Source organism: Athene cunicularia, assembly GCF_003259725.1.
Source record: "Athene cunicularia isolate RWA chromosome 3 unlocalized genomic scaffold, athCun1 chr3_part1, whole genome shotgun sequence".
Lineage (NCBI taxonomy): Eukaryota > Metazoa > Chordata > Aves > Strigiformes > Strigidae > Athene > Athene cunicularia.
This window is the reverse complement of record NW_020799097.1, coordinates 81248351-81261384: the sequence shown is the minus strand read 5'-3', so window position 1 is coordinate 81261384 and position 13034 is coordinate 81248351. Positions and strand designations below refer to the sequence as shown.

The 13034-nt window shown below is 42.3% G+C and overlaps 1 long non-coding RNA gene across 2 annotated transcripts; it reads left to right on the top strand.

Moving 5' to 3' along the window:
* The first annotated feature begins 192 nt into the window (after positions 1-192).
* Positions 193-12663, top strand: LOC113478422. Of its 2 annotated transcripts, XR_003398056.1 has the most exons (4): positions 193-293; positions 2358-2550; positions 4756-4817; positions 12582-12654. It is a non-coding gene; the product is annotated as an uncharacterized LOC113478422 (long non-coding RNA). The 2 variants fall into 2 exon arrangements; XR_003398055.1 differs by lacking the exon at positions 4756-4817 and having other exon boundaries at positions 12582-12663.
* Positions 12664-13034: the final 371 nt, after the last annotated feature.

Below are 13034 nucleotides of genomic sequence, written 5' to 3'. Positions count from 1 at the left end.
CGGCCCGAGGCCCCGGCCCGGCGGTGCCTGAGATGGCGGCTCCTGTGGCCTGGGATCATAGCGGCCGACGCGCCATTTTAGTCGGTCGGTCCCGAAAGGGTGACAGCGCCCAGGCGGGGGCTTGCGCGCCAGGCCCGGCAGCTGCTGAGGGGAGCCGGCCCCTCCCCGCGGGGACTGCTCCACAGCCGCCGAGGGACGGCGGGCCCTGCCCGGCCTGTGGCGGCCCGGGAGGCACAGCCCAGGGGTGGGCCGCTGCTGCCGTGCTATTTCCCAGAAAATGGACGTTATTTAAGGTCAGGGGAGAGGGGAAAAAACAATTAATTTCCTCAGTGTGGGTCGGCATTTTCTTCATCCAATCAGCTTGACCTATTTAATGTCTTAATTTCTCTCCCTAGAGCTTTCTCCCCGTTTCAGTAAACAACGTATTCCAGGATGCAACAAACCAGTCAATTAAAAGATGAATGGGTTGTCTGATACCTCGATGCAGACAACAAATGTATCTAGAGGCTTAATAGATAGCTAGGGTGTTAACAGAGCCGAGCGAATTGGGTCACAAATGGAAAAGTTTCGCAGATTTAACAAAGACACTGACAGACATGTGTCGTCATCCCAAAACACCAAATGCATGTGACCCCTGTGTTCAGGCTCGGGCAATGGGGAGCTGGAAGAGCAGTGAAGAGCATTTTTGTGTGGAGGGCTGCAGTGCACAGGCAGAAGTCTGGGTGAGGAGATGCCCTGCCACGGAAGCCTACTGATCCCTGCCTGGCCTTAAGCACCAAAATGGTTACCCCAAAATACTGACCTATGAAAAGGATACATCCTGGTTGCTGCTTGCTACAGCTAGAATGTATCTCCAGGTTCAGCACATCTTTGTCTGGCTTTCATTTTCAGTAATTTCCCGAGGATTTAAAGATTATTCATTTTCACAGAGATCATGAATATCCTTTCCAGCCATATGAAATGTGTAGATCAGCAGGTAGATTGTACATCGCAATAGACAGGTATTTCCATAAATTCAACAAAGTATTTTTGATGTGTGCACCACATATAGCCACTCTTGTATGGTTTTATATTCATAGAAGAATGAAGAGCAACCCTCTAGTGGTTCTGTGTCTTTAAATATACAATACTTTCAGGTCAGCTAGGATCAGGGTCTATAAAATGGTGGGTCATCTAAAAGTGTGAGGGATGCAATCGGCTGTTTCACTGCATGATAATAGTACTTTGTACTACTGTGCTTCTGGCTTCTGAGGAAAGCAAAAGTCTCTTTCAGTCTTCAGTTACACTCCAGTTAAGGGTTAGCACTCTTGTGGGGTAGAAATCATAATCACCACTTTCAGGAGTGTAACAAAGAAATGTTAAGAGGTGGCGTTAATAAGTTACATATTTGGTTCCTGGTGGCATGCAGAACCAGAGCTGATGCCTAGGATCCTGAGACAGTACAGAGGGAAAGGAAGCTTGCCAGTAGGAAACACAGGAGGATGCTTAGAAACACACCCTACCCCTAAATCTGGTGCAGTGTTTCAGAATGGTAGAGATTTTTCTTTATCTGGGATTTATAAACTAGAACCTTTTACAGTTGCTCTATAATTGCAGGTGAAGCACTTCTGCTTTATGTAATAGGCTACCATTTAGTCATGTAGTAGGAAACCTGTATCCCCTTCAACTTCAGCCTCAAGGGAGTTGCAATCCATTTTGTCCGTTTTCCAGGAGAGTATCCTTATAACCAAATTCACAGGCTCTTTCTATTAAGGCTGAGATACAGCACAGCCTTATTCAAGCTGATTGGGACAGGCAGAGCACAATTCAGATGCTAATGTAGAGGAGGAAAGACCTAGTTTCTGCCATCAACAGCATTGTATAGTCACTGGATATATTACATATGGTCAGTTCACTGGATATATTATATATGATCAGTACAATTCTGTTTCACATAAAATTTGGGGAGCCATAAGAAACAAAATTTAAGTGTTACTTCCAAACAGACTAGAGGTAGTTTAGAACATCTGTACCTTTCTTTGGCTACTTCACTAGATCTGGCCAGAGGTCATTTCAGAGGGGAGATTGTAACTCCAAATTCTTGTTTGCTTGTTCTCTGCTTTCACTGATAATCAGATTTAGTTAATTTATCTTTCTCTTAAACATAATGACTTATTCCTCATTTCACTGAGTAGTGTGGAACATGTTTCATGCTTGATTTGAATACTTAATAAAAAAGACTTGACAACTCTGGCATTCCTCTTGGAGCTATAGCATGAAGGTAACAAAGATAGCTTCCTATGTCACCTAAAATGAAAACTGTATTTTCATAGTTTATATTCCATTACTTTTGTTTGTGTTTTGGTTTTTTTTTTCAGGAGCAATGAAATTGTGATGTTTACTTACGGCTTACTGCAGGTGTTTGTCAGGCATCTTTAATCTAAAGAAAGAACCACAGAAAAGAACTGCATATTTACTAGACTGTTAACACAAGAAGAACGCGTTATAGCTGGCTACTTCACCGTTGCCCTGAACTTTCCAGTGCAGAGCTTACTGTGATTGATTTTACAGGTAGGTTTTCTATATAATATTAAACTCTTCAATCTATTGGTTGGTCACCCAGGAAGGCCACATAAAGAGACCTAGACAATGTTGTTTTCACAGAATCACAGAATAGTCTAGGTTGGAAAATACATGGAAGATCATCCAGTCCAACCATTAACCTAACACTGACAGTACCCCACTACACCATATCCCTCAGCTCTATGTCGACTCTACTGTTAAACACCTTCAGGGATGGGGACTCCGCCACCTCCCTGGGCAGCCCATTCCAACACCCAACAACCCCTTCTGGAAAGAAATGCTTCCTAATACCCAGTCTAAACCTTCCCTGGTGCAATTTGAGGCCATTCCCTCTTGTCCTATTGCTTGTTACTTGGTTAAAGAGACTCATCCCCAGCTCTCTGCAACCTCCTTTCAGGTAGCTGTAGAGGGCGATGAGATCTCCCCACAGCCTCCTTTTCTCCAGACTAAACCCCCACAGTTCCCTTAGCTGCTCGTCGTAGGACCTGTGCTCTAGACCCTGCACCAGCTCCGTTGCCCTTCTCTGGACACACTCGAGTAATTCAATGTCCTTTTTGTAGTGAGGGGCCCAAAACTGAACACAGGAATCGAGGTGTGGCCTCACCAGTGCCGAGTACAGGGGTAAGATCCCTTCCCTGTCCCTGCTGGCCACGCTATTGCTGACACAAGCCAGGATGCCATTGGCCTTCTTGGCCCCCTGGGCACACTGCTGGCTCCTGTTCAGCCGGCTGTCAATCACACCCCCAGGTCCCTCTCTGACTGACAGCTCTCCAGCCACTCCTCCCCAAGCCTGTAACGCTGCTGGGGGTTGTCGTGGCCCAAGTGCAGCCCCTGGCATTTGGCCTCATGGAAACTCCTCCAGTTGGCCTCAGCCCATGGCTCCAGCCTGTCCAGGTCTCTCTGCAGAGCCTCCCTACCCTCGAGCAGATCAACACTCCCACCCAGCTTGGTGTCATCTGCAAACTTACTGAGGGTGCACTCGATCCCCTCGTCAAGATCATCGATAAAGATGTTAAACAGGAGTGACCCCAAAACCGAGCCCTGGGGGACACCACTCGTGACCAGCCGCCAACCGGATTTAACTCCATTCACCACAACCCTTTGGGCCCGGCCATCCAGACAGTTTTTTACCCAGCAAAGCGTGTGCCCATCCAAGCCGTGAGCAGCCAGTTTTGTCAGGAGAATGCTGTGGGAAACGGTGTCAAAGGCCTTACTTACCTTACAAAGGTAAACAACATCCACAGCCTTTCCCTCATCCAATAAGCAGGTCGCTCTGTCATAGAAGGAGATCAGGTTTGTCAGGCAGGACCTGCCTTTCATAAACCCATGCTGACTGGGCCTGATCATCTGGTTGTCCTGCACGTGTTGTATGATGGTACTCAGGATGAGCTGCTCCATCAGTTTCCTGGGCACCGACGTCAAGCTGACAGACCTGTAATTTCCCGGATCATCCTTCCGACCCTTCTTATATACGGGTGTCACATTGACCAATTTCCAATCAGTCGGGACCTCCCCAGTCAGCCAGGGCTGCTGGTAAATGATGGAAAGTGGCTTGGCGAGCACCCAGCCAGCTCCTTCAGCACCCTTGGGTGTATCCCATCTGGTCCCATAGACTTGTGTGTGTCTGTGTGATGCAGCAGGTCACTGATTATCTCCTACTGGAATGAGGGGGGGGTCATTCTCCCAGTCTCTGTCTTCTGGCTGAGGAGGCTGGATTCCCTCAGTACTAGTCTTGTTATTAAAGACAGAGGCAAAGAAGGCATTAAGCACCTGAGCCTTTTCCTCATCACTTGTTACCATGTTTCCTCCTGTGTCTAGCAGGGGATGGAGGCTCTCTCTGGTCTTTCTTTTGCTGCTCACATACTTATAGAAACATTTCTTGTTGTCCTTGATTGCTGAGGCCAGATTAATTTCCAGCTGGGCTTTAGACCTCCTGATTTCCACCCTGCATAGCCTCAGAGCATCTTTGTAATCACTGTGAGTCACTAGCCCCTTCTTACAAAAGCTGTAAACTCTCATTTTCTCCCCGAGTTGCAGTCAAAGCTATGTTAGACATAGAATTTTACTAGGTTTTATAAATCAACCTTTCATTTTCAGAATTGCATGTGGAGAATTTTAGGGTTGTCACTACCGTTTGACAGAACCCTTGGTTTCTGGTTCCATATTGTAAGAACCATTTCATCCAGTTTTCAGATACAGGACTCCTGACAGTTTTTTCACACTGCGGCTAATACCTTGGTCTTGCAAACGAAAGTGTGAGTAAAGTACTTTCAGCATCAGGGCTTAAGTTAGTTAGCTTTCCACTTTGATTTCCACTGTAATTTGTACCATAAAATGTTCTCTTCTTCTGTATGCTCTGTCTAGGTTGAAGTCATTTAAATGCACCCAAACCAGAAAGTAGTTGTGCCAGTTGTGCTTTTGTAGAGTTTTGCTGTTAAGAGCACCTTATGTTTGGTAAACAAATTGGAAGTTTTATATCTATTTTGTCAAAGATTTACTCTTTAAGTTTGTTCCCATTGATATATTTATTCTATAATCTCCTGACTGCACAGAATACACAGGTTGTTCAAGAAGCATAAGCTGCAGCTTATAAATTGTCTTCTCTGTAGCTGTATGCTGTAACCAGTAGTCTTTGGAGTCAGTCTGTGTGCTCTCTGAATCATGGGTATTTTGCATTCATGGCTGGAGATGGTTAGCTGAAATAAATAAAAGTGGCACATACCCTAGCAGTGTAGATAACTCTAAAAAAAAAATAGGCAGCATGGGTTTTACTCCATTTAGGATGAGGAGAGAAGAAAACAGCTTTTCCCCTTCCAGTATGGGTAGCTTAATTAGTAGTCATTTATTCCTAAAAAGGTGTCAGCTCTAAGTGTTTTCCTGTTCAAGTACCTAGACTCTGGTTTTGCTAGGTGAGGGTCAGTTAAATTCAACTCATGCTGAATTGAACTGTATGGTTGGGCAAGGCCAAGAAAGAAATATTTACAAAAGTCTGGTGCCTGGAAAAGACCCCCTCTGGGGTACCAGGGGCAGGCTGTGATTCTGAGTGACCTGTGGAGACCTTGGAAGGAGCTGCCAATCATTGTCACAAACTATTAGCTAAGCCTGGGAAGCCTGCATTTAATGCTGAATGTTCACTAAAAAAAACTTGGATACAGTCCTAGACCTTTATGTTGAATGGAGTAAAATTAATTAACTGCAAGTTTCCAGACCAGTGGCTAAGAAAAGAGGTGATTTATGCTATTTATGGTATTCCCTAGAGTAGGAGCTGGAAGGAATGAGTGTAACCTACCATCTCTGACCTGCACCCTCAATTGGACAGTAGTTTTCATTTCATCACTCTGCCTCAAGGAAGGCTCAGTACATTGTTACAGTTTCAGCCCTTTGTTTATCTGGTGTTAGGTTTGGGGTTTTTTTTCCCCCTTAAGGGAGAGAGAATGGTTAGGTTGAAATGCTTTTCTTGCTCTCCCAACAGAACTTGTCTTTTTTGATTCATGGTACTTCAAGTTTGCACAGCATTTTTCTTACGTCAGGATAGGGAAGAACACTTTGTTATTTAAGAGATTTAATTTTAGAGAGTTCCTTATTTTGTCCTTGTTCTCACTTGCAGAGAATGCTCCCGCTCACAGATGGTGGGCCTAGCTGTATACCACTGGCCATCTAATGATACTAGTGATGCTATTTCTGACTTACTTTGTTTTGCCTGTGAAGTAATCATGGTGTCAGCAGGTGCCTGAGAATAAGCACTGAGCATCTACAGCCTGCCAGTCTTTAATCCTAAACTTCCTAGAGAGAGAAGCCATTAGCTACATGCAAGGCCTCCTCCAGATGAAAACTGTGGTACTCTCTCTATCTATGGATCTTTTATGTGTGGTTCATGCAGTAGAAATCCTTCATGTTCCATCAATGGTTGTGTTCCCCGAAACAGAAGAAATTCCTGAAAGTATTTTCTGAAAATAGAGACATAAGAAATAAATTATATCAAATGTTATAAATACCCTCTATATGGAAGTTGGAGAATATCTGTGAAATTGAATTTACTATTGTAAACAGAGACCAACCAACCTTCAAATAATGTAGTCCTCTGTCTCTACAAGCATAGCATGTCAAACCTCCTGGGCAATTGCAGCCAGTTTGGCAGAGAGGAAAAAATAAAAAATCTAGTAAATTGCTATACATTTTTTTAAACATACATCTACATATAAGAGGAAGACACTTTTAATGGTCTAAGGAGAATTATGTAGCATAAACAAAATCCTTATTAGACAGGAGAGAAGCCACATAGAGCTCAACCTATAGCATAAATCCATAGGAAACCACTTTTCACTGTTTCCATTCTCGATCAAACAGCTTGCTTGTTTGCTCTTTTCAGTACTCTCCCACCTCCTACTTCTTCAAAAAGAAAAGTCTCCTTGAAACTGCATGACATTTTGTATGGTATTCTTTTATTTTTAGTAGAAATGGCAAGAAGCATTCACTCTGAAAAAAAAATCCAGCTTGGTTTGTTATGGGATGATTAAAGTAAATTTACTATGTTAATCTGTTATTTTGACATAGATACTCACCTGCAAATTTCAAATTTTGACTGAATTCTGCTGTGTGTTAGATGTCAATGGAATAATCTGTAATTGAGGAAGAACTTCATTGCAACAGAGAATAAGTTTGATTGTATAGCTAAATTTTTCAGTTGCTGTTTTTTAAGGTGTAACAGTTTTGTCAAGAGAATGTCATTTTTGTGATTGTTGGTTTACATAGGCAGGAACATAAGTGGATTTCTATACTACTTTGAGTGACAGTTGGCAGAGTGCTTGGTACGAGCTGCTATACTGGAACAAGTGCATCAGGCAGTAATTCCTGTTAAGACAGTTCAATCAGTGAAACCATAGGATGAAGTGAATACAAAAATCCCAGGAAAGTGAAGCAAATTATCTCCCACTGGGATCTAATCTCCTTAAATGCAGTAAAAAAATTTTCAAAGTTAACAGGCATGAATAGTAAAGAGAATAAAAAGAAAAGCTAAGCCAGTCTGACAAGCTGTAGATATACATGTATTTAGACGAATGTAGTTTTCAGATTTGTTTTGCTCAGAGATGGTCCTTTATTGATTAACAACTTTTATGCACAAAGGATGCCATGGTAAGCCCTGTAGCATACTGGTGGATAAGTGTAAAGATGTTTCAGGAAGGCCTTCATGTGTCTTTTGCATCCACACAGAAGAGGGCAAATACGGAATGCTCATGCAGGCTATTAGCTGCTCAAGCTGGTAGCTTGGGAGGGGAAAGGCTGCTCCTGCTCTGTGTTCCCCCATGCAACCAGCAGTCAGACTGAGCCTGAATCCCAGCAGACACACACCCGCACACTGTGTACGTATATACATACACAAATGATGGGCCATGCAGATCAACACCAACAGAAAACAGCATAAACAGTAGCAATGGATTCATCCTGCTCCCCTCTCTGGCTGATCAGGGTGAAGCCCTTTAATAAAAAATATACATACCTCTCTCTATATACACACATATATACAGTATGGATCCATCCAGAAACTGGCCTTAGACACCCACTCTATCCAGTAACTGGTTCCTGGATTTCCTACTCTCCCCACTTGCTGTCAGCTGGATGTAAAAGCCCCCGAGGCTTTGCAGCCCCACTCCAGTTGCTGTTACTCAGACCCTCTTGTGTACATGCACACACACACCCATGCACACACAGAGAGACACACTATGGATCCTCCAGGAACTGGCTGTAGACAGTCAGTCCGTTCAGTGTCTGGCTCTGGATCCACTTGTCACCACTTGCCTTGTGCACAGACATATAAATGCAGACAAGTCTCTCAGCTGACCCACAGATTTCACAGCCTCTCCAGGAGCTGGTTTGGACTGCCAGATTCCTCCAGCAGCCGTCAGACCCTCGTCTTTCCAGTGTCTGGCCCAGACTTGTGGCTGCTTTGATATCTGGTTCCCAAGCCTCTTTATCCAATTTGCATGATAATCCAGCTTCAGTTAATGATCATACAATGACATGTGCACCCATAAAATACGCACACACTCTGGTCTTTGTGGTTACTGGCACCCCAGACGCACAGGTCACTGTGATCTGTGGTCCTCACTTCAGTTGCTGGCAATTAGACCCCCATATGCTCTGATCTCTCCTTTTCTGGCACCCCAGACACAGGGGCTCTTATGACTCGTGGTACCCTCTCCAGTTGCTAGCACTTAGACCCCTCACCCCCTCCAGTCTCTACAGTTGTCCCTGTAACCTGAGGTCCAACTCCAGTTGCAGGCATTTACAACTGGCCCCTTTTATCCCTCTATTTTTCCATGCTTGTTCCTTCCCAGACAACCTTTATCCCTCCTTTTCTCCACCTTTGATTCATACCCCAAACATCCCATAAGTCTGTTAGAATCCCAAAATGCTCTTCCCTTACATCCCACCATGATTCCCATACCTCTCTAGGCAGTAACTTCCCTCAGCCTGTAAGGTGTTCCGGGGAGGTTTTCCACTGGCTTATCCTGAGGGGCTCCACATCCTGGAGAGGCTGATCCCTCTCCCTGTGACGGCTCTGGAGAAGCTGAGGCATGTTCCTCTGATGAGGTTATTTGGGTTCCCCTGCCTGCCACTGTGCCTCTGTGCTCCTTTGTGTGCATGGAGACAAGCCTTTAATCACAAGCAAACAGATTAAGTGAGCAGACAAGCTTTTTTTCTGCCCACACAAAGCATTTCAGGAGGCGATAGTCTATCCCACCTCTTGCTGGCTGAAATGACTTCATCTTTTCATAAATGGGCAAAAGGATCCAATGTCCTGCCTCACTGGCTGGATCTGCAGGTAGTACAATTCTCCACTGCCTGTCATTCCGGTTTGGTTGCAAAACTATATCAAACCTGGTTTGCTATGACTCTGCATATTTACAATGAATTGCATTGTTTTCCCCCACATCTGTCATTTTATTGCTAGCCATTCTGTATCGTGAGGTACTTCTGTAACTCTTGCCATTCAGCTTTTGTTTTCTTCTGTCCCAAATATTTTAGCATCAGCAGCAAGCCTTGTCACTTTACTGTCCACTTTTCTCTATAAAATTGGTGATGAAGTTGAACAAAATAGCCCCTAGTATAGATCCAGATGGACATTCGGTGATGAATTTTATAATTGTGAAAAAATGTCCGTTTACCCCTACATTTTCTTTCTTGTATTTTATGCAATTATGTATCCATAATAAGATTATTCCATGGCAGTTTGGCTCTTCAAAAACCTTAGGTGAGTGGCCTTTCCAAAGGCCTTTTGAAACCCAAATGGGCTTTGTAATTTGAATTATCTGTTTTCATGTACTCCAACAAAATTCAGGGCATCTGTGAAACATGACTGGTTTCTTGCCAGGACCAGACACCACATTCTTGTAGTAAGTCTCCAGACATCTCAATAGGTTGATTCTTGCTGGGAATGAGGAAAAGCAAATTATACGCCTGGCCCCTGAGCCTCAATAATTTAATTTCTCAGACACTTAGTGTCTTTTTTTTTTTTTAAATTATTTATTAGTTTCAAAAGTCATTGAGTCTGAAGAAATGGAAAGACAGCATAACTACAAAATCTAATTTCCATAAAACAGGAAGTTTCTGATTTTTCCAGCCTTACTCATACTAGTGATACCTTGAAATTATTTCAGTTAGATTTTATTATCCAGTAAGATACTAATCAGCATAAATGAAATTGGCAGAAGGATCCATAAATTGTTTTCTTGTTCTTTTGTGTATTTGGTTTGGGTTAAAGCTTTTGATCATTCAGGGTCAGCAGAGACCATTATGCACATCCATTCATATCTGTGTAATAACAGATGCCATGATATATTACCCACTTATTCAGTGTGAAGCCTAATACATTATGGTTGTTTGAGGGTTTATCTTTTAGAAAGCTATCCAAGTGGGATGCTGAAGAATCTACCAACACATTTCAGTAAAATATTCCAGCAGTTAATTACCTTCATTTAAAATGTGCATTTTTCTTCCTGTTCAGATTTTTCTAGCTTTGTTCTTCAGCCACTGAATCTTGTTATGTTTTTGTCTGTTTAATTAAAGAAACTGGATGCAGTTCTCCTAATCTGATACCATGCATGCTTACGTTTCTGTCAATATCAAAGAAATGCCTGTACATTTGTTTCATCTTCCCCCTCACCCTAGTTGTTGGTTTAAAAGAGATTCTGTACCCCTTCTCTTGTAACAAGAACAAACACATTTTCCCAAGAAAATTCAGTCACTAGTAGGTACTTTTCTATTCCTTCTTTTTCTACCAAGAAAAAAACAAAGGAAAGAAATTCTGCCTGCTAAATAAATTCCTCTTAGTGCCACCTGTGGTTTTGCCCAGCCACAATGAGGAAAGTCACAGAGAATAAACAAACAGTCTCGCCTGTGCTAAAATCTATACAAACTCTGGCATGGCTGTCAATCATTTCTTGCCTCATGTGAAAACAAACCCCCATTTCAGCATTAGCAGTTAATGGTATTGAAATTGCTGAATAGCCAATTCAGCTCAATATTACTAGGGAATAAAAAGTAATTTGAGCAATCAGATGGATGAAAATAATTTTAAAAATGATAAAACTATCTTCATTGTTACAATTTGTTTTAGCTACTATTTTTTAGAATGTGTTTTCTAGCTTAGCTGCATTTGTCATGTTAACTGGTAATGTAGTTATGTTTAATTTCTCCTATAAACCCTTGTAGAGGGCTGTGTATAATTCTGTTTCTGTCATTAGAAATTCTGATTCATCAGTTTAGATTGTTGTTCTGAAGTCATGGTTGCTAGGAATAGTGGTTTGCCTGCTTGCCAGGAATTGAGGATTTGTTTTCTTCCCACAAGAAGAGCTTGTTGTTTACTTGTTTGTAATATGTGCTTTGTCTGCATGGCTGGTATTTGGATCCATTTGTAGTTTAGGTGTTTTTCAAGTAAAAATCCTTCATGAGTGAAGCAAGTGGCTCAACACTAAATGGGTTGAAATATCATAGTAAGGCATTATATTTAATATTTGAAATTTAATAAAGGATGGATCCCTGCCTTATGACCTTGTGTCAGAGATTGGCCATCACCCTGCAAGCACCTAGATTTGAATTCAGTCTTGCCACTCTTAGTTTTGTCCATGGACTCCCCTGTGCCTAGGGCTGGTGGAAGGCTCCTTCATCCAATTTCATTTGAAATACCTACTTTTGCACTAGGAAACTCCCCCATTTAGTATTATTCCTATTCCAGAGAGGGGGAAATCTTACTCTGTGTTAACCCGGAATTAAGCTTAATTGTTGGAAAGTACATTTTGGTAAGTGATGTCTAAAGATCACCTGAGCAGTTTGGTGTCAAAAGGAGAGCTGACTGCTCTGACTTGTTAAGCTAATGGAAGATGATGTGACAAAAGTCCTTCTTTAATTAGGGAAACCACGAAAAGAAGATCTGAGGGCAAGGGGAACAGTGATGGTTTAGGAAGATGCTCTCTTTTCCCTCACTGTCCTGACCTGTGCTCTTAAATGAAAATATAAATGGTTATATTATTTACCTGGATTGTGCTGTAGACTAGTTTTGTGCTGAAATAATAGCAAGAACAGTTCTTTCTCTGCTCTTGTCCTGAGTTCCTAACCTGTGGGGCAGGCCTTTATAGGTAAAGTAGGTTGGCTGGTTGTTGGTTGGTTGTAAGAATATAGCCCCTGGGTTGCTTGGACCCAAGGCCAGAAAAGGTTTGTTGTGGCTTTGCTTCCCCTTTGTTGAATGAAAGTGGAATTTCCCCTCATGGGGAATTTTCCCCTCATGGAAACAGAGTTAAAGGAGTTCAAACTGGGTTTGGGCTTTTTGCCTCAATCTACCATGGAGTTGGTCGCCCTGTGACAAAGTAAGGAGTTTAGTCTCTGCTTAAGGCACTGTCAGTGCCCCAGCCCATATCTATTCCCACAAAGCCTCACTGCACCCTAACAAGTTAAATTTATGCCAGCCTTAATTACAATACTGTAGTCAATATCATTTTCATGTTATCTTTTTTCTGTTGCAGGAGTCCTGAGTTTGCTCCTGTTATCTCAATGGGCAGTCCTGTTCTCTTCCACCTTTATGAGAAAAAACAACTTACATAAGGATGATGGGACTAAGTCAGAAACAAATTGAATTAAAGAGGGTTGTTGGACCTAGTGAGAATTATCCTAATGCATTTTAAATATGAATGTTATTCTATAAATGCTTTTTGTTCATGTTATTTGATTTAAAATCCTTCTTGCTCTACATTGGGTACAATTAAACAGCCAGTAATTACCATATATTATATATAACATAACTATTTAAAGTTTTGGAAACAGCTCTGTCAGGCTCAGCTGACTGGTTGCTAATGTTTTAGAGAGCAGCCTGTATGAGTATACATTGAGAGAATCTAAATGAGAGCCAAAAGGTCTAATGGAGATTTAAAAGCAAAAGTTTGATGACTAATACCATGATACATTTGGAAGTTTCTCTG